General features: G+C 50.1%; 1 protein-coding gene across 6 annotated transcripts in view; it reads right to left on the minus strand.

Annotated features, from left to right (window-relative positions):
• Znf516 (zinc finger protein 516) overlaps positions 1-20,017 on the minus strand; it is a 118,571-nt gene that overhangs the window by 71,346 nt on the left and 27,208 nt on the right. The gene's annotated exons all lie outside the window — the stretch shown is intronic.

Consider the following 20,017-nt stretch of genomic DNA (forward strand, 5'->3'; position numbering starts at 1 on the left):
GTAGCGGGCGAAACTTTAGGCTTCTGATCCCGCGCAGCGCGTGCGTGCTCAGAGCCTGCCCACTCAGACTAGTCCTTCCCGTGGCTCTGGAGATGTGACGTCCAGCCTCTGCTCTGCCATGTTGTCTCTGCCATCATGAAACGTGCCCACAAGACTGTACTGGAAATAAAGCCTACTCCCCGACGGCTTCTTTTGGCTGGGTGCTTGTCCGGCAATGAGAAGGTAACGGCTACCTCACACTGGCCTGCTGCCCAGGCCAAGGACCAGAAGCAGCTACAGCCACACGCAGGAGGAGGGCACCGGACAGCCTTCCCTGCCAACGTGAGGACACAGGGACCCACGTGCACAGGAGCACGAGGCCTACACAGAGCACACAGCATGCCCACAATAAACCCTGCTCCAGTGTGATGTGCAATGAAGGTCTTTCAGACATCTTCCAAAGGCAAACATGGGAACTTGCCAAGCAAGGCTGGAATTGAACTGTTTTGGTATAAAGGTGACTGGCTGACTGGGATTTTAAAATGGATTTCCAGTGGATCTCTTGCTCTGTGTACCTAAATGTCTCCAGAGAGGGAACTGAAAGAGCAAAGTTTTTTTTTTGTTTGTTTTGTTTTGTGTTTTGTTTTGTTTTTCAAGGTAGGATCTCACTGCAGCCCAACCTGACCTGGAATTCACTGTGGAGTCTCTGAGTGGCTTCAAACTCAGTGATTCTCTTACTTCTGCCTCCTGAGTGCTGGGATTAAAGGCATGCACCACCACAATCAGCTCAAAGTTACCTTTAAAAAGTTATCTTGGGGCTGAAGAGATGGCTTAGCGGTCAAGGTGTTTGCCTGCAAAGCCAAAGGACCCCGGCTGGATTCCCCAGGACCCATGTGAACCAGATGTACAAGGGCGCATATGAGTGGAGTTCATTTGCAGTGGCTGGAGGCCCCGGTGCACCCATTCCCCCCCCCATAAATAAATAAAATATATTTTTTAAAATGTTTGGTGTAATTTTCAAAATAATACATTTCATTTGGGAAAAGCTGGATAACCACAATTTTAAAAAAAACAAAAAACAGAAAAAGTAAACTCCTACAGAAAGCATGTCTTCACTAGATAAAAGATGTAATGCCAACAGCGATGAGGAGGGAAGAGACGAACAGGAGTCTCCGGCTACACCTCAGGAGGGGGAGGGCTCAGGAATGCAGTCTGGAAAATGACCTTTCTTTAATTCTCCTTTTCAACGTCAGGGAGGAAAAAGCCCTGCACGGCTGCAGGTCTGTCCTAGTGAACAGCAGTCTCTTGGTTTTGGGGAGGGGCTGCCCTGAGACTTAGGGAGACCCCTCCAGGTCCGGCTCCAAAGCTCCCCACACAAAACAAGTCCGCCAACAGCAGCTGGCACAAGCAAGCTGAGCTGAGGACTGACCTTCCTTGCTTGGCGAGACAAAAACCCAGGAAAAACATTCAGGTTTGTCTTTCCACATTTTAGAGAGTAATTTTCTGATGAGTTAAATACTGTATTATACCATATTCTGGAAATTCATTTTTGCCAGCCATCTGTGCCAGGCACAGTCTCAGCACCCTCTAGCTGTGAAGGGAAGCAATGAGGAACAAAAGGCAAGATGTTCACCCAGGCTTTCTCTAAAACTAGCAAAGTTAACACTACTTATCAGAACGTCGCCCTGAAAAGGGAAGAAGGTGAATTTTTCATGTTCAGATACCCAGAGTCATCTCCAAAGGAACCCAGCTCCCAGAGCTGTGTGAACCCAGAGGATCGGCAGGAAGGACAAAGGCCTGGAGGAACCAGAAGCCAGGCTTCCTGCCCGCAGGTGAGAGATCACCACTGGACAGTGGGCGGGGCTGGGGTCTTGAAGGCTGGGTCTAGTCGGGGACTTCCTCAGCTCTGCTGCACTAACTCACCCAGGCCGGGCTCCCCTGTGCCCTGTGATTTGCCAGGGAGCTGGTGTGAAGGGCCTGAGGGCTGCCTGGGGGGGGGGGGGTGCCTGTCCTGGTGCAGAGCAGTGCGGTCAGGTGAGTGGGCTGGGGATCAGAAGGCTCAGAGGGTTAGGTGAGGGCGATTTCTGACACAGCTCAGCACAGAGAGGAGACGAGATAAGCACAGGCTTGTCTGCAGACAGTGGCTCCGAAAGGCAAGTCATAAAAGAAGGATGGCAACTCCTCTCTGGGCACGGCTGCGGGCAGGCGGTTCCCGGAACGCCTGGAGCTGCCTGGCATGGGCACGGGGTCCAGCACACCCCACGCGCTGAGTGGGAGCTGCCGGCCTGCACTGCGGGACACTGCACGCCTGTTCCCCCGGAGATAATGAAAGGGGCTGACCAGAGAAAGGAGTCACTGTAGAATTATTAGCCATGAATTAAAATACATCATTAATGTCCTCCACAAGCTTATCTTGCTACTGGAGACAAAACGCCTATTCTGGGGACAAATGGGGGAGGGGGGAGTTCCCTGCCAACAATGAAGAGTTCCTCTCCCCACCAACTATTCTGCGCGGCCGGATGAACAATTGCGGCTCAGAGGCCCCAGACCACAGTCCCGCAGAGCTCCATGAAGTGACCATTCACTGCGGAGGCGCGCGCCGGGCCTGGGGCTGCCTCGGACCAATCAAGAAGCCATTATGAACAGGCGACACTTCCACTCTCTCTTAGTAAGACCCGAGTAGCAGGCACCAGAATCAGTGATGTTCGCAAGAGTCCCACCAACCTCCCCCAGCCCTCGGGGTGCGGACACTGACCCCACTGTGTCAGACGGCGGCCAGCAGCAGTGGGCAGCGAGAGTGGGTGCTTCTGCTACAAACACTCATTCTGCAGGTGAGCCTCGGGTGTGCTTTGTTCTCAAAGTGAGGTGGAAATGTCTTAAAACAAAAGCTCCTTTTAAATAATTTAGCAAAGGCAAAACAGAGCAAATGCTGGCATGTGAGTCCCCACGTGTGGACAGCTGTCCAGGGCAGCAAGACCCACTTTAGTTCTGCGCCTCAGACCAGGGCCGGGGGCTCCCCACATCCACAGCAAAAAATGCTCACGTGACTTAAGTGTGACTTGACTAAGAGTAAGTTACATTTCATGAGGTAGGTGCTAATAACTGTCAAAAAGCCCAGATAAATTCCTAGTTGGGGAGAGACTTCGTCTGACTGATGTAAACCCCAAGAGAACAAAGCATTTGCTAAAAACAAAGACGGCAGAGCAGAAGTGAGCGGCGCAGTGTGCCTCCCTTCGCCCCACAGAAAGAACAACGAGGAAACCGCGCTCTTACGTAAGACGCCTGCCCTGTCCCTAACATGGGAAGGCTGGTGGTCATCAAGTCTAACAGAGGGGGGCCACTGAGATCGCTCAGAGTAACTGAGGGTCACCCCCAGAATGGTCCAGGAGTAGATGAGGGGAGGTGGGCATTTTCTTCCTTAGCTATCCTGGGAAAGTGAGCAGAGTTAGGAAGACGTTACTAAAATAAGGGGCTAGAGTTCGTTTCTAGTTAAAGACCGAAGCCTCCAGACTGTGGGTGTCCCTGGCATGACAACATGATGGCACTCTCGTGACTTGTAGGTCACTGTCCCAACCAGCTTGTCACTAGGAAGGTACAAGTCACAAACAAGCGCACAAGCAGTGCAGGCCACGGGCGCTCTCCCTCCCCTCCAGGGCCACGGGCTGCGGCGATCCTGGGGTGGAGCAGTCATGAGGCCGGGAGCTAATGAGCTCTTCCACTCAAAACTGCACTCCCCGGACCGAACGGCTCCGACGTTCCCTGTGGTCTCTGGGAGCCACTCAAAAAAAAAAAAAGGAAAGAAAGAGAAGACGAAGCACTCCCCAGATGGACACCCTGGCTACTCGTGACACTAGTCAGGGTGACATCCTATCCCACCACCATTAAAGACTACGTTGAAAAACAAAACCCCTCAGATACCACCTAAAGTGAGGACTCATAAATCTGTATTTTAAACACAAACATGGACAACTAGGAGGCAGGGGGTCCAATTTAATGTGGCTGAGAGGTTTTCCCTCATAGCCTGAAATCATAAGCAAAGAAACGTAAACCAACCTAGTATCTACCACATTTTTTTCAAAACAAAACAACCACATTTTCTTACTATGGAACAGGCCCTGATGGTTACCACACGCTTTAAAAACTTCTAGGAGGTGACTATGTCTTAACTGAAATATGTTTCTACAAATAAGCTGTTTGTTTATGTTGTGCAGAGCAGTAACGAAGAACAGAAACTTGGCCCACTCACTAACACTGCCCTGTTTTCCAGACTCTCACCCGACAGCTTCTCTCTCCCAGGAAAAGAGAAGCGAGCGTGCAGTCGATGCCTATCTAACTCCTCTGCTTTGGTGTAAGGGTCCAGGAGTGGTCGCCGCGTAGCTGCAAGGGAGAACTGGCCTAGAACTCGAAGGAGCTAACTGTGCCCAGGAAGTCATGACCTCAGGGCTAGGACTGGCTAGCACAGGCCACCCCCACCCCAAGCCCCTTCATTAAAAAGTCACGGGGGGGGGGGGGGCTGGAGAGATGGCTTAGCAATTAAGCACTTGCCTGTGAAGCCTAAGGACCCTGGTTCAAGGCTCAATTCCTCAGGACCCACGTTAGCCAGATGCACAAGGGGGCACACGTGTCTGGAGGTCGTTTGCAGTGGCTGGAGGCCCTAGCGCACCCATTCTCTGTCTCTATCTGCCTCTTTCTCTGTCGCTCTCAAATAAATAAAAATAGACCAAAAAAATTTTTAAGTCACAGGGAGAAAGTAAACACTTCAATCATCAATTTTATTGAAATCCAGACAAGCACTAAGCAAGCGTACACATTTGCTATTAAAAAAGAGAAAGAAATTACCCTGAACTGAATATATTTGGGTAGAAGAGCTGAAAAGTGTATCTTATGTAGCATTCTGGTTTTGCTTGTCATTATACAAACTTCAATCAATACAATGAAGAGGACTGAAATTACAAAAGGAACAACCTTCCCAAAATGCTTTACTATATATAGAGCATATACAACCTCCATTTAAATTTTCCACATCCACGGCTGCCAAGAAGGACAGTAACATGACCTAGTTTACGGCTAACACAGTACCACTGAAAGGCCCAGGATGGCGGAGCGGCTGCAGGAGACGGATCTAACCAGAGAGTGTTTACAAGGAGTGATTCTTCAGAAGACCATGATGTCACATCTCCTTGGATCTATCCTGCTTTGCCTGCCTAAAAATACACTCCCAGCCACTCTTAATGACATGTTGCTTCAAGTTCTAAGTTTAAAAGAGAAAAGACCACCGATATTTTCCCTGCAGGGAACATAAGGTTGAACAAGCAAACTGCCACTTTCAATTCTCCAATGACTGCGGTGTTCGCTTATTCACTAAGAAAAATTAAGCCAAGCTTGCCAAAGAAATGATCATGAGTGATCTTACAAAAATGCAGGCATAATACCCAACTACAGCTTTTGGCAAAAGTAAATATAAAACACAAGGAATGTCTTTTAATTTCAAAGTGCCTATCCCAACCCCCTCAATCCCTAGAGAGGAGAGCTCTAGGGGCCCCGTGGAGCCTGAAGAGTTAGGGAGCATGGAGTGTGACACCTTAATGAGAACAACGCGGACCCAGGTCAAACAACAATCACAGTACTCGCTTGTAGACATTTTCCAAGAACCTACAGATGTCACTATATATGGACAGTGTGTCTTTGTCATGGCTCGGTTTCATTTAAAATTAAGGTCAGGGCTACTGGTAGGATATGTCAGTTAAGAGTACACACATGCTATGCTATCAGCGCAGTAATTAATATCCCTTCCTCTTCCCTCTTTTCATTCAACTGCCCCCAGGCACTCAGCCCTGATCTCTCTTCTCCAATTTGTCCCACGTAAATGTTGTGAGCAGATGTGCCAAGCACTGCTGGGAGACAGATGGAGTCTGGGAGTGACTGCACTCAAGGCAGGACAGTAAAAAAGCGCAGGGGACACAGGGCCTGGAACAGGCCACCCTTGCTCCTAGGTACTATTCTCCATGGTTCACAAACATTACTTACATGTGTTCGTGAAAAGGACTACACACATGCCCAGCCGGCGACAAGGGATGGTCACTCAAGCGCATCGCCCAACATGCCTACAAGGCCTCCGTTTGTCTCAGAGAAGGTACACCCATGGGACACAGACTACTGCGGGAGATGGAACATTCGCAAGAGCTGACACACGTCATTCCCTCACAAATGGAGACCGGACACTGTGCTCCTGGTCTACAACACTGGCTGGCTGTCTCTGTGATGGTTGATAATGCTATCTTGACAGCATGTGAAATGACCTCGGAGACAAATCTCTGGGCTGTCTGTGAGAGTTCTAGATTCCATTCAGTGAAATGGGAAGACCCACCCTAAATGTGTGCAGTACCATTCTGTGGGTTGGAGTCCCAAACTGAATGAAAAGGAAAAGGCAAGCTGAATACCGACATTCCTCCCTCTCCACACTCCCCTCTTTCTCTCTCCCTCCCTTTTCTTTTTTTAAAATTTTTTTGTTTATTTTTATTTATTTGAGAGTGACAAATAGAGGCAGAGAGAAAGAGAGAATGGGCGCACCAGGGCCTCCTCCAGCCGCTGCAAATGAACCCTAGACACGTGCGCCCCCTTGTGCATCTGGCTAACGTAGGTCCTGGGGAATTGAGCTTCAAACCGGGGTCCTTAGACTTCACAGGCAAGCGCTTAACTGCTAAGCCATCTCTCCAGCCCCCAGCCAGGCATTTTTAACTCAACTACAGTGCCTCTGTGAAGCAATACAACCAAAATATGCAATTCAATGTCAGCCTATGGGCCATGACTTCAGTCCCATAGACAGATACTGCTGTCTTCTCAGCTCTGCACCGAAAAATCTGATTTTCAAGCCATTCATGCACACTTGTTTTATGACACAGGATTCCACTTTTTATGCTTTTTAGTATTTTATTTTTTATCTGACAGAGAAAGAGGCAGACATAAGAGTGAGTGAATATGGTACACCAGGGCCTCCAGACACTGCAAACAAACTCTGGACACATGGTCCACTTTGTGCATCTGGCTTTACGCGAGTGCTGGGGAAGCGAACCTGGGCCATCAGGCTTTGCAAGCAATGCCTTTAACGGCCAAGGCAGCTCTTCAGCCCCGTACTTCCTGTTTTACTTCATGCTCTGAGCTTATTTCATTTTGCAAAACCCCTACTACTCTGAGCGCACCTCCCTCAGGAGTGAGCTGGGCTTGGTCCTGCCTGTGTTGTCTGCCAGGAGACAAGCCACCAGCTTCAGGTCTGTCACTCGGCTGAGTTAAGGTGACAAGAGATGAAGGAAGAGTGGGTCCTTGCCATCAGGACAACCCACAGCAGACAGAAAGTTCTCTTTTTAAGCACTTACAGGTACACACACATGACAGCGTAGTGGTTGGATTCAGGTGTCCCCATAAACTTAGGGGTTCTGGATGTTCGGTTCCTCAGCAGATGGCAATTGGGAATTAATGCCTCCTGGAGGCAGTGTATTGTTGGGGGCGGGCTTATGGGTGTTATAGCCAACTTCCCCTTGCCAGTGTTTGGCACACTCTCCTGTTGCTGTTGTCCACCTGATGTGGGCCAGGGGGTGATGTCCAGCCTCTGCTCATGCCATCGTTTTCCCTGCCATCGTGGAGCTTCCCCTTGAGCCTATAAGCCAAAATTAACCAATTTTTCCCACAAGCTGCTCTTGGTTGGGTAATTTGTGCCAGCAATGTGAAACTGACTGCAACAGAGAGCCAGCATATACTGCACAGAAAACATGATCAACACATTCCTTGGATACAAGAACCTTTCTAGAAAGTTCTTAACAAGAAACTGTAGGATTTGTAAATATCTTGTCTTTCCTCCTCCACCCACTGCCTCCTGCAGACACACACCATGGCTACATGGTAGGTAAGGGTAGTTTCCCCAAATTAGTTCTCAAATCTCTTAATGAAAACCGCTAACCAGAACAAGGAGCAAGGCCTATCTCATCACAACCTGCCCAGCTGGGGTCTCACCCATGAAATGGCCCGAGAAAAATCAACTTTTTAATCCACGGAGTTCCTTTCCTAAGAATATGTCAGTCCAGCATTGGAGCCTAACAAGAAAACTCACATCACCACCCTGACATTCAGCTTCCCAAGGCACACTAAGAACCCTGCTTTCCTCCTGAGGGCCCTTCTCCTTCTCCTTCCCCTTCCCTCCTCTCCCCTCCCCTCAGGTCCTCATGGCCACTAGCATAAAAGTCTATCACTGCTGCAAACACCACTTTGCCCAGCAGTGTATGGGCCAAAGCCCAAGAGTGCTTCACTCACAACGCTGCAACTACGGTCCCCAAGGGCCCAAGTTCTTACAGAAAAGCCATCCTGAAGGGAAATACCTTGAAGACAAAAAAAAAAAAAAAAAAAGGGGGGGCCACAAAGGTTTGTGCTGTCAGCTTGTGATGGTTCTTGTGGGTGGGTTACTGTTCTGTTTTTACCCAGAGAGGCCCAGGGGAGTCCCATTCAAGGGCAGGACCTTGAAGAAGGGCAGGTCACGGCACAGAGAACTGGGACTGACAGGTAAGATCAGGGCAGCACCCCTACAGCTACGTATGCAGAGTGGGTGTGAGCATGAACACGTGAGTAGGTGTGAAAAGGTGGCACTGGGTGTGTAGCAGTAAGAAGTGTGTGACAGAAGCCATGCGTCCATGTGAGTGCCCCCCCCCCTTCAGTTCTGAGACACTGCCTCTGTGTGAGATCTGTCCTCTCCCTCACTCGATGGGTCCTCAAGGGTTGGAACCGAGGCAGTGAAAGTCTTGCCATCCTGGGCATCACTAGCTCCTCCTCGCTGTCTGGACACCTCTGAGGAGAGCGATTCCTTCCCAGCAGGGGACTCCAGCCACTGCCAGGGACTACAGCCAGAGAAGTCCTCCCACCTCCCTGGCCACTGGGCTCAGTCCAGCGTGGCCCGGCTGCAAGGGTGGCCCATGCACACGCTCCAAGAACCCTGATGGGCAAAGCCACCCACACTCCCCCAGAGCACATTCCCACAGTGACGCCCCAGCACCTGCCCTCTGCTGCCCTGACGGCAAGGCCCCGGAGCAGCCGTGCCCAGGCAGGCTGGGAAATCAGCACGGCGGGCAGGTATGTTTCTTGGAGAGCCAGGGCTCTCGTTACAACTCGGGACGGTCCAGGGAGCAGCTGCAGTCCCATGAGGCAGAGATTAGGATGGGAGTCAAGCTCCCACAAAACATGCCAGTAACGAGCCAGTGGGCAGCTGGGAAAAGGAAAGAGCCGGTGGAAAAGAAAAGCCAGCCCGGATTTGGCATCGGGCAGGTGAGTCTCACTGTCTCACACAACACAACCACATCCCAATCATGACCTTGTCGTCAAAGGCCAAGGAATGAGCTCACTTGCAGGTGGGCACCGTGCCCAGAGAAGCCCACACTGAGCTTCTGGATAGGGTCACAGTAGCAGTTGCTGTGCCCAAGGAGTCCTGCAAGAGGCCGTACTCCTCTGTGCTCCCCAAAGCCGAACACTACGCCACTGCTATCACCAACGGGGCCCTCCGCTCCAGCTGCAGTGTGAGGCTCACGTCTCCTGAGGGCTGACCCTCGTGACAGATGACAACACTGGGGCCAAGTGCCTGCGCACATGCCTCATCGCCACAAGCCCTGACACTCTGTCACCCCACTGCACCCTCCCAGGAGCCCCAACTTCCAACACCTGGAATGAGACCACTTGGGTGTCATCAGAGTGTGACTAGGTGGCCCAAAATGGATACAACCTAAATACATTCAAGCATGCCGGGACCACGGGGCCTGCAGACCCCAAAACCACCACTGTTAGTGACAGGTTCCGGGTCCGCTGGGAACCAGTCACAAAAACTATGGGATCTGATGGGTCACTTTTCTCTACTTCATTGAGGCCCATGCTTCATGAAAGGGAAGGAGACAGCTCTACCTGCTACTGCCCAAGGCCAAGGCCTCAGGGCTTCTGTGGCTGATGACTACGGTCCTGAGGGCAATCACTGAAAGGACTGCAGCCAAGATTCCCACACAAGGCAGCCATTTTTGTGCCACTGTTACATCGGTCCCAAGGGGCTATTCTCACTCCTTTGTTATGCTAAAAACAGAATGGGGGCTGTCCCGTGACAGGTTGAACCCAATTCCTGCTTCCATCGTCTGCTGACCAGGTGACAGGGAGGCCGACAGCATACCCACTAAACGTCATCACCCGTGTCATATGCCAGGGGACTGTGACAGCTCCCTCTGGTCAGGTGTCTGTTCCCACCTCTGCTGTGTATGGTATACTCCAAACAGGACTAAAGGGACTGGACTCTCAACACACAGAACCCAGTTCACTGCAGCTCACCATTCGGAAGCCCTAAGGGGACCTATTTCATGAAGGACACTGGGGGAAAGGGCCACTCGTTACCTACAACATCGGAAGGCGTCAGAAATCTGAAGGCAGGACCATGAGTATTCTGCAGGATGAAAATCCAAAAGCGAGCTGGGCGTGGTGGCACACGCCTTTAATCCCAGCGCTCAGGAGCAGAGGCAGGAGGATCGCTGTGAGTTCGAGGGCACCCTGAGAGTACACAGTGAATTCTAGGTCAGCCTGGGCTAGAGTGAAACCCTACCTTGAAAAACAAGAAACAAAAAAAGGAAAGAAGGAAGAAAAGAAAAGAAAATCCAAAAGCATCATGAGAAAATGAACCAGTGTGCCCACCACCAATGCCAGGTGCTCTCTCCAGAACTTGGGATTCGGTGCCAGTATGTGTACTCAACCCAAATACAAAGGACAGGCACCAGCCAGTCACATGACAGAGGCAAATCACAGACTCAACAGGTGTTTCCTGAGTGCACACCATGGACCCGGCTAGCTGTGGGCATGGTTGGAGCGCCACCCTCTGGGTCACGGTGCCTCTGCATCCTCACCTGGCCAGACTCTCATCCTCAAATCCAGCAAGCTCCTCTGTCCTTTGCACCAACCCACCATTCAGATTAACATTAAACTAGCATTTTCCTTACAACATTCTAAGTCTTTCAGTCACTGAAGTGGTCTTGATTAGTAAGCCTGTGGCAATAATAATAATAGTAATAAGGGAAAGGGAGGGAAGGGGGGGAAGAAGGAAGGGGGAAGGGAAAGAGAAAAGGGGGTAGGGGAAAGGGGAAAGAAAAGGAAAATGTCTGAATGAAAGCCCAAGCCCCCATGTGCAAATATCCCCCAGGAGACCACTACCACAGAGGGCCAGGGGACAAGAACATCGCCTGTTGCAGCTCACCAAACTTCAGGCTCCCTTATCACCCCATGACTTTACTCAAAGACAATAAATACCCAAGGCTGGTGGAATGCAGAGGAGTCCACTCTCTTCCATCTGCTCACAAGACCCCAATGCACCACGCCAGGAGTCCCTTCAGGGTCCCAGGAGAACTGGTCAACTCACCAGTGATCTGCCCATAAGAATTTAAAGTTTCCCCTCTCCCAGTGGATTCACAGGCTGGGGGCACAAAGAAGGTAGGCACTGATACTCCATTTGTCTCCAACCCTGCTGGTATGCCCTGCTCCAAGGCCATGCCGCCCAGGAAGAACCACATGTGTTATGTGGTCTGCACCCCAAAACACCATCCAGATAGGCACGAGCTACAGGCTTGGGTTGGGGACATGGTTCAGTGGGTAAAACACTTGCCTCACAAGTATGAGGACCCGAGTTCAGATCCCCAGCACATGGCCAGCTGGACAGCTAAACTAGCCTAACTGATAAGTTCTGGGTTCTAGAGAGAAATCTGCGTCAGGAAGGAAGGTGAGGAGTGACAGAGAAAGGCCACTGACATTAACCTCTGGCCACTGCATATACACGTGTACATGCGTTTACACACACAATAGTGTGCCCACACACGGGAACATACACACACAACAAGTAAACAGAGCTGAGGTGATGGCTCAGCAGTTAAAGGCACTTGCTTTCAAAGCTTTCTGGCCAGCCCAGGGTTCAATTCCCCAATACCCATATAAAGCCAAATACACAAAGCGGCATATGCTGTTGGAGTTTGTTTATAGTGGCAAGAGGTCCTGGTAACCAGTATTCTTTCTCATTCTCTCTCTACATCCCCCCACTTGCAAATAAATTTTAAAAAAATGTATTTTGAAAACAAACCAAGGTTTCACTTGTGAGTAAGCTACAGAGATAAACACACTCACGTACACAAACACACGCAGAACACCAAGTGCCAGACACCGACTTCCACAGGCTGCCTTTCCAGAAAGAGCTGTCGGAGAATTGCTTGCGCTCTCTCGTAACACATGACCCTCAGTCACCCTGAAGGACAGGCAGCAGTGCCGCAGCTCTGTGGTGTGCTTGTTTCATGATTTTTTTCTAATTAACTTCAACTCCTTTTGACATTTTCCAGCTATGCCAAAAAAGAGATCCTAGGCCAGGCCAAGGTCAATGTGATAACTGTTGCTTTTAGCTTGGTGCCATTCCAGGTCTGTGAAACTAAGCCATGGAACAGGAAGGATCTTTAATTGAACTAAACGATCCTCTGGTGAATAAGCAAATGTGGTGGCTAAGCCCAGCCTGTGCACTGTTACCTCTTCACAAAGAAGGAAAAACTGCTCAGAGAAGGGCCAACCTTCATTAGGCCTAAGATAGTGAAATGATCAGAGCTGGGCACAGAAAAACATGGTACTACAGATATTAGGATGCAAGCAGGCAAGCTTTTTCAAACTACCACACACACTGGGAGACACTAAGCGTAGCTGCCGGCAAACCACGAAGCCAGGCTGTCCTCCCATGTCTGGGCCCACAGTGCCAGCAGGACACATACTCCACAGTCCCAGAAGAGACTCACCACACAACAGCCAAGAAGACATTTAACGTATCCCCTCTGACCACGTAAATTTACCAAGTGCCAACCCAGGCTGCATGTCTGAGGTCACCCATGACAGCCCTGGGCTCCTATGCCAAGCTTCCTGTGTCCACCTCCAGTCCCCTGACCACCATGAATGCCCCGGGTACGTGCCCCCTTCCCCTGAAGACAGTCTTGTGGGTAGTGCCTATGCCCCCTCCATGCAGCACTGGGGTTTACAAAACAGACCACAGGATGTCAGGGCCAGTTTGGGGCCACGAGGTAGCCTGTCTATGAAAATGAGCACGGCTCGATCTGAGATCCTCAAACTTCAAGTGGCACAAGATTATCAGCGCTCTCCCCGGCCGTGGACATCATCCCAATATACCTGAAGGTGAGCTGGGAAGTTACCACTGGCATAGTAACGTGTAAGATGTATGGCACATCCTAAAATATTTCCCTTGCATGGATGTAAGGGAGCATGAAGTTTACCTTCTTGGAGCCAAAATATATGTTTTATTTAAAATATTTTTATTTATTTATTTGACAGAGAGAAAGAGTCAGAAAAAGAGAGCACGCCAGGGCCTCCAGCCACTGCAAACAAACTCCAGACTCATGTGCCCCCTCGTGCTTCTGGCTTACATGAGTCCTGAGGATTCAAACCTGGGTCCTTTGGCTTTGCAGGCAAGTGCCTTAACTACTAAGCCATCTCTGCAGGCCCTGTTGTTGTTGTTTTGGAGGAAATAAATGAGAGGACACAGGGACATCTGTTCCTCCCCATGACTGCCATGCTTATGTGCAGGCTGGGGGGGGGGGGCAGCAGCTTCATGCAATGGCAGGCTATGCGGAGTCCAGCCAGCCAGGGATCTACCTGACACTACTGGGGGACCCCAAAGGCACAGAAACAGGCCTCCTCAGCTTGCAAGGCATCTCCAGCACCACACGCTTGCTGATTTCACACAGGCTTACAAGTTTCCTTTTTCTGGTCTGTAGTCAACGGATTTTATATGACCGGGGTTGTGTCACACAACCCATAGAGAGCTGCACAGGGCCACATGGGGCAGGATGGCGGGGCCAGGGCATCACTACAGACCAACCAAGAAACCATGCTGGAGAGGTGTGTCAGGTCATGTCCCAGAGGACAGCGGAGCCACAACCTCCTCACCCTGGGACATGTGTGACGGGCGGACAGCAACAGGGTGTGGACATGGGGCCAGAATGCTGCAAGTCTTGCCCTCGGGGCCCCGCGCCCCACTCCTGCTATCCCCCTGCCCCTTCTCCTTCAGTGTGTTTGGTCTTTGGAATCAGCAGGGACACTTTCTTTCTTTTTTTTTTTTTTATGAGACATTTTATTTATTTATTTAAGATAGAAAGGGGCAGAGAGAGAGAGAGAGAGAGAGAGAGAGAATGGGCATGCCAGGGCCTCTAGCCACTGCAAACGAACTCCAGATGCATGTGTCCCCTTGTGCATCTGACTTTACATGGGTACTGGAGAATCAAACCGGGATCCTCTAGCTTTGTAGGCAAAGGTCTTAATGGCTAAGCCATCTCTCCAGTCCCAGCAGGGACACTGTCTGGTGGAGTCGGCTCCTGTTGACAAGCCCCAGCAGCTGAACTCCACCCTCTCCAGCTGCCGGTTCAGAGCGGACTGCCCAGCCCGGTCACCCAGCTCAAGATTCGGCAGGTACAAATGGAACGACTGGGGACGAAGACAGAAAGGAGTCATCGGTTGACGGCAGGGGAGACAGGCCTTCAGTCAAAGGGATGTTAAAGCCAAAGAGGTCTTTTTTGTTTGTTTGTTTTTCACTTGTCCGAGGCAGGCTGAACTGGAATCACTATGAAGTCTGGTACCCGAGATAGGCTGACCCTAGGGCTCCAAATCAGCAGTGACAGAGGGAGGGCGGAGCCTCTGCCAGGTGAGCCTCAATAACTGTAGAGCCAAGGGGGTGTCCCAGAGGAGGAATACACCTCCTCAAGGCTAAGATCTGCTGGGTGCAGGGCAGGGGGGGAATGAGCACCTCTCCCCTTGGAACCTTCCATCCAGCAAGAAAGCAGAGAGTAGTCCAAACTAAGGGCGGCTGCACTGGCCCCACTCAGTCCTCTTCAGAAGGCCAAGGCACGGAGAGTCAAGTACAGGCTGAGGAATGGCCCCAGGCCTGAAGAGATGCACTGGGAAAATATAAGGAAGCATAGGGGCCTGAGACAAAGGCATTCCAGAACAGAAAAGGCAAGCCATGTGGGGGGGGACCTGGGTTCATGGTGGTATGCCCTTGCAGACCTTTCAGACTGGAAAGGGCAGTCTCCACACGGGGAGGCTGAGCCACAGGGAGCTGAAAGGTACAATCTTTGCAACTTTCCTGAACTCTGGAATCATTCCAGTATGCTACAATATGATAAAAATAAAACCACCGCATTGTACAAGGGACAGAATACCATGAGGGAGGCCAAGTAACAAGAGCGCTGTATGCGATTGTACGCTCTTGTACAGTCGTCCCTGATTCACGTTACACGTGACAGAGTGCTGTATGGGAATGTACGCTCTTGTACCGTCGTCCCTGTATTCACATTACACGTGACAGAACGCTGTATGTGAGTGTAAGCTCTTGTACCGTCGTCCCTGTATTCACACTACAGGCTTACGTAAAAAATGAGATGAAACTACCTAAATGGGAAACAGCTAACACACGAGCACTCCCAAAGTGAAAGAGGCGTTGTAGAAATGGCCTAGCGATGAAGGCACTTGCTGTGAAGCCTAAGAACTCAAGTTCAAATCTCCAGGTCCCAAGTAAGCCAGATACACAGTGACACCATCTTGCAATGCTGCTTATGTGCACAAGGGGGTGCACGCATATGCATTTTGTTTGCAGCAGCCAAAGGTGCTGGTGTATCCCTTTTCTCCTTCTCTCTCTGTCTCTAAAATGCAAAGGAAAAAAAAGCAAAATGTGTCGCTTCCCTTAACTGACACAGTCAGGGTCTTGGACCCTCCTGCCTCCTTCAGAGCCCTCCATGCACCGGCCTGAAGTCCCTCAGAGAAGCCACACTAACATGCACATGCCACGTGCTCTGTAAACACACTGTGGGTGTTGGGGATGAGTTCAGTCACAAAGCACTTGTCTATCACACCTGAGCCCCTGGCTTCCATCAGACGAATCATGTACTTAACCACCACCTAACCCTCACACCTACCTGTGAAATAAAAGCCACTGTTCTCCGGATCCACAGCTATGAACCCAGAGAGAAAACACACCCTCCTCAGCGACCTAGAGCCAGAAGGAGCTGAGAGAGAGGACCTGGCCGTTTTGCTCAGGTTGGGGAGGCTGAGAGTGGGGTTCGGATACCACCTCCCAAACAGTCTGAGAAAGCGGAAGTGGAGGAGCGGCTTGTTCCCTCAAGCAGGACTCGGAGAGGCTCCCCAAGTGTGCAACACGCTCTGTGCGTGCACAGCAGCTGCAAGGACACAGCAGCTCAAAGCACCATGTGCAACACCTCCGCCATGCAGCACTCCCCGGCTCAAACTCCAACCCGGGAGGACAAGTCCTGCTCCTTTCCTGCTTCTAACATCCTCAGGGAAGTGACGCAGCCAAGCGTAGCTTCTGTCTTGGGAAGCAAACACTAACCCAAGCTCTGTGACACACACCGCTGACTTATGTCATTATTCATGGCTATTCCTACGGGCCAACCACTCAGAAAGCAGCCCACCTCACAGGTGTCGCCCCACTTCTGCCAGCCAGATGCCCCTGGATAATTCAGGGGACAGTGAAGCAGGGAGAGGAAATACTGGCCAGGGTGACCAGAGACTGCTCTCTCTCTGGAGTCCTATGACTGCTTGCTCCTTCCCAACTGTGCCCACTGGTCTCTCTCCGCACTGTACCTCCAGCACAGGAACACACATGCCCATCCTGGCCACAGGCACTGGTCTCCATGCATGACCAGGATCCTCACAGGTCCAGTGAACAAGCCCTGTGGGGTTTCCACCAGGACCAACCTAGAAGGTGGGGGGGGGGGCATATGGAGGAAGCAGCTGCCTGGCTGGTTTGGACTACTCCACAGGCATGGACAGCCTTAGTGTATGCTCAAGCAGCCCATCTCTTGGGACCTCCCTACAGGGAGAGAGGGGTCAGGAGACCATGGAGACCAAGTGGAAGGCAGTGGAGCCAGGCAGAACCAGGATTCCACATGGGGGCAGAGGTGTGAGAGGCAACCCCATCCCAGTGGGGGTCGGGTAAGCAGGGACATAGGTTAGGGCAGACGGCGGCAGAGAAGGGCTGAGGAATGGGCAGGTGGTCAAGGCCAGCGCAGCATGTTTAACTGGAAGGAAACAGGAAAACACAGAAGCCCCTGGCCAGGAGAAAGATGAGCTGGGCTGTGAATGCATGGCCCCATGTTGGAGCAGCACCCAGAGGGGAAGACAAGGCAGGAGCCTGACCTCAGCCTTCTGGCCAGGGCGGCAGCAGAGTGACCCAGGATTTGGCCATCAAGAAGCAGAAATGAGGCGGCGGCGGCAGCTCTCAGCCTTGTGCAGTGCTCGTCTCAGACTCTGAGGGGGGCAGACCTGCAGACTCTCCCCAAAGAACTCTGTGACTTTGATAGTAGCCAAAGTCCTTGTCACCTTGGGCAAAAATGGCACCCCCATTTCCCAGTCGGTTACCTTAGTTAACTGGGCCAGGGAGACACTCTGTAGGGGTACTCAGGCCAGGCCTGTGTCCTCTGCTTCACTGCAGTGGGCTCCTGAGGAGGACAGGACAGGACATGACAACCTCTTGCCAGAGTCCCAGCCTCAAAAGTCTGTTGCAATCTACGTGGGCAGCCTCAGCTTCTAAGCAGAAGTGTAGCAATTTCCTGCATCTGCAAACATCTCCAACTGTAAGGCCATTTGATTCCTGGATTTCTTTTTCCACATAAACTCACTTTCAGGTATAAAATGATGACGTGCATCCCAGCCCTCTCCAGGCAGCTAACAATGTAAAAAGGAATCAAAGGAAAACAGAACTCGGTGCCTCTGACCTCTTTCTACTTATTTCTGAACCCCTGCCGTGTGGGCTACCTCTCAAAAGAACGGGTACGGGACATCCACACCACCACTGAGCGCAAGAACTCTGCACACCCCCAAAGCGGCCTAGCTGCACCCACTGCTCCCCAGCATCAAGGCAACCTGGGATTCTCCAAGGGCTGGTGGATCACGAAGGTGGAGAGGTGGGCGGCTTCTGTTTCCTGTGCACAGGGACATGTGTGCATTTTGTCTGAATCACAGATAATAAAACAATGTGGGGGCTGGAGAGAGAGATGGCTTAGTGGTTAAGGCACTTGCCTGGGAAGCCCAAGGACCCATATTTAACTCTCCAGGTCCCACGTACGCCAGACGCACAAAGTGACGCAAGCACACAAGGTCACACATGCACACAAGGTGATGCGTGCGTCTGGAGTTTGACTGCAGTGGCTGGAGGCCCCGGCGCACAAATTCTCCCCACCCCACCCCTTGCTCTTGGCTCTAGCTCTCTCTCACATTAAAAAAAAAAAAAAAAAAAAAAAAAAAGGCCAGTCTGTGGGGCTTGCCTCAAAAAAAAAGAAACTATTTGGCTTTTGGGGTTTTTTTTGTTTTTTTTTTTTTTTTTTGGGTTGTTTTGCTTTCCAAGGTAGGGTCTCACTCTAGTCCAGGCTGACCTGGAATTCACTGTGTAGTCTCAAGGTGGCCTTGAACTCACAATTATCCTCCTACCTCTGCCTCCCGAATGCTGGGATTAAAGGCGTGCACCACCACGCCCAGCTATTTGGCATTTTGACATTGAACAGACCCATGGCCACAAAGTGAGAGCCACCTGAGTAAGGAGTACATCCATGGGCTGGAGAGATGGCTTAGCAGTTAAGGCACTTGCCTATGAAGCCTAAGGACCCAGGTTTGATTCCCCAGTACCCATGTAAGCCAGATGCACAAGGTGGCACATGCATATGGAACTCTCTGCAGTGGCTGAAGGCCCTGGTGTCCGTATTCTCTATCTCTTTCTCTCTCCTAAATAAATAAATAAAATAAATAAATAAAAGTTCTGTGATTTAAAACAAAAAAAAAATTAAAAAATAAAAGAAGTGCATCCATGTCCTCCTGTTCACTCCCCCAGTTTGGTCTTCAGAGGACAGGAGCCTCTGTCATGAGGGCTGCACTTACCACTCTCACAAACGTGGGTCCCAGCAAGGAAATACAGTTACAATAGTGCACTGACACAGGGCAGGCTCGTAACGTGGCCTCATACCCATTCCCATCCACTCCAAGCAGTTCTGGAGTTTCTCTAATGAAGTCACAACGTCCCCCCGGATTTAGTTCTGAATGTCCACACAGACATAACCGATACAGTCAAATCAGGGTGTGCTACTCTCTGAAGTCTGGCAGACAGTTTCTGCCTTCTCCTAGCAAAATACAAAATTAGTAAACTGGCCAGCAGGGTGAGATCACAAAGCCAAAATTATACCCAAACGTCTTCATATTAAGGATTTGCTGTCCTGTTTTTCTTAGGCCTGAAAAAGCCACTCTTGTTCCATCTTTATACCTAGAGGGCTTTTTAAAAATAAGTTTTAGTGAAGGTCTCTGAATGTATGTTCTGTACAAACTGGATAGTTAAAAGCACACACAGAAACTGATGTTACACATTTTCCCTCCTACACTGGAATAACCAGTCTGGTAACAGTTTCCACTACTGCACGGGAGTAAATATTTTCTGGCAGTGTAAGGAGAAATGGAAATTACTGGGTTGGGGCAAAAGAACTTGGTAACTTTAATCTTCATACTTAAGCCTCCAATATTTCTGAAAATATAATATAATATCGGAATTTTCTATTTTTATCTTCTGCTACAAGAAAGCTTGGAATCTCAAAAGTTAACCCACTATGTTGAGAGAATCAGATAGTTGCCTTATGTTTCCTCCCACTGGTATTTAGAGTTAGAAAAAAACACACAGGCACTAAGACTGCACATTTAAATTGCTAAAATGGCAATTTTATACTATATATATATTTTATATATATAATATATATACATAAAAACAAAAAATAAAAACACAAAATAACAATGTATTTAAAATGCTTATAATCATTTAAAATGCTAAAATATTGTACTCGCCTCATAACATAAAACATAAATGAAATTTAACAGGCAGCACTAATAGCCTTTTAAAATTTAACATAATGTATTAGTCTTAAAATATGCTAATTCATCCCAAATATGGATA

This window comes from Jaculus jaculus, chromosome 15 (genome assembly GCF_020740685.1).
Source record: "Jaculus jaculus isolate mJacJac1 chromosome 15, mJacJac1.mat.Y.cur, whole genome shotgun sequence".
Lineage (NCBI taxonomy): Eukaryota > Metazoa > Chordata > Mammalia > Rodentia > Dipodidae > Jaculus > Jaculus jaculus.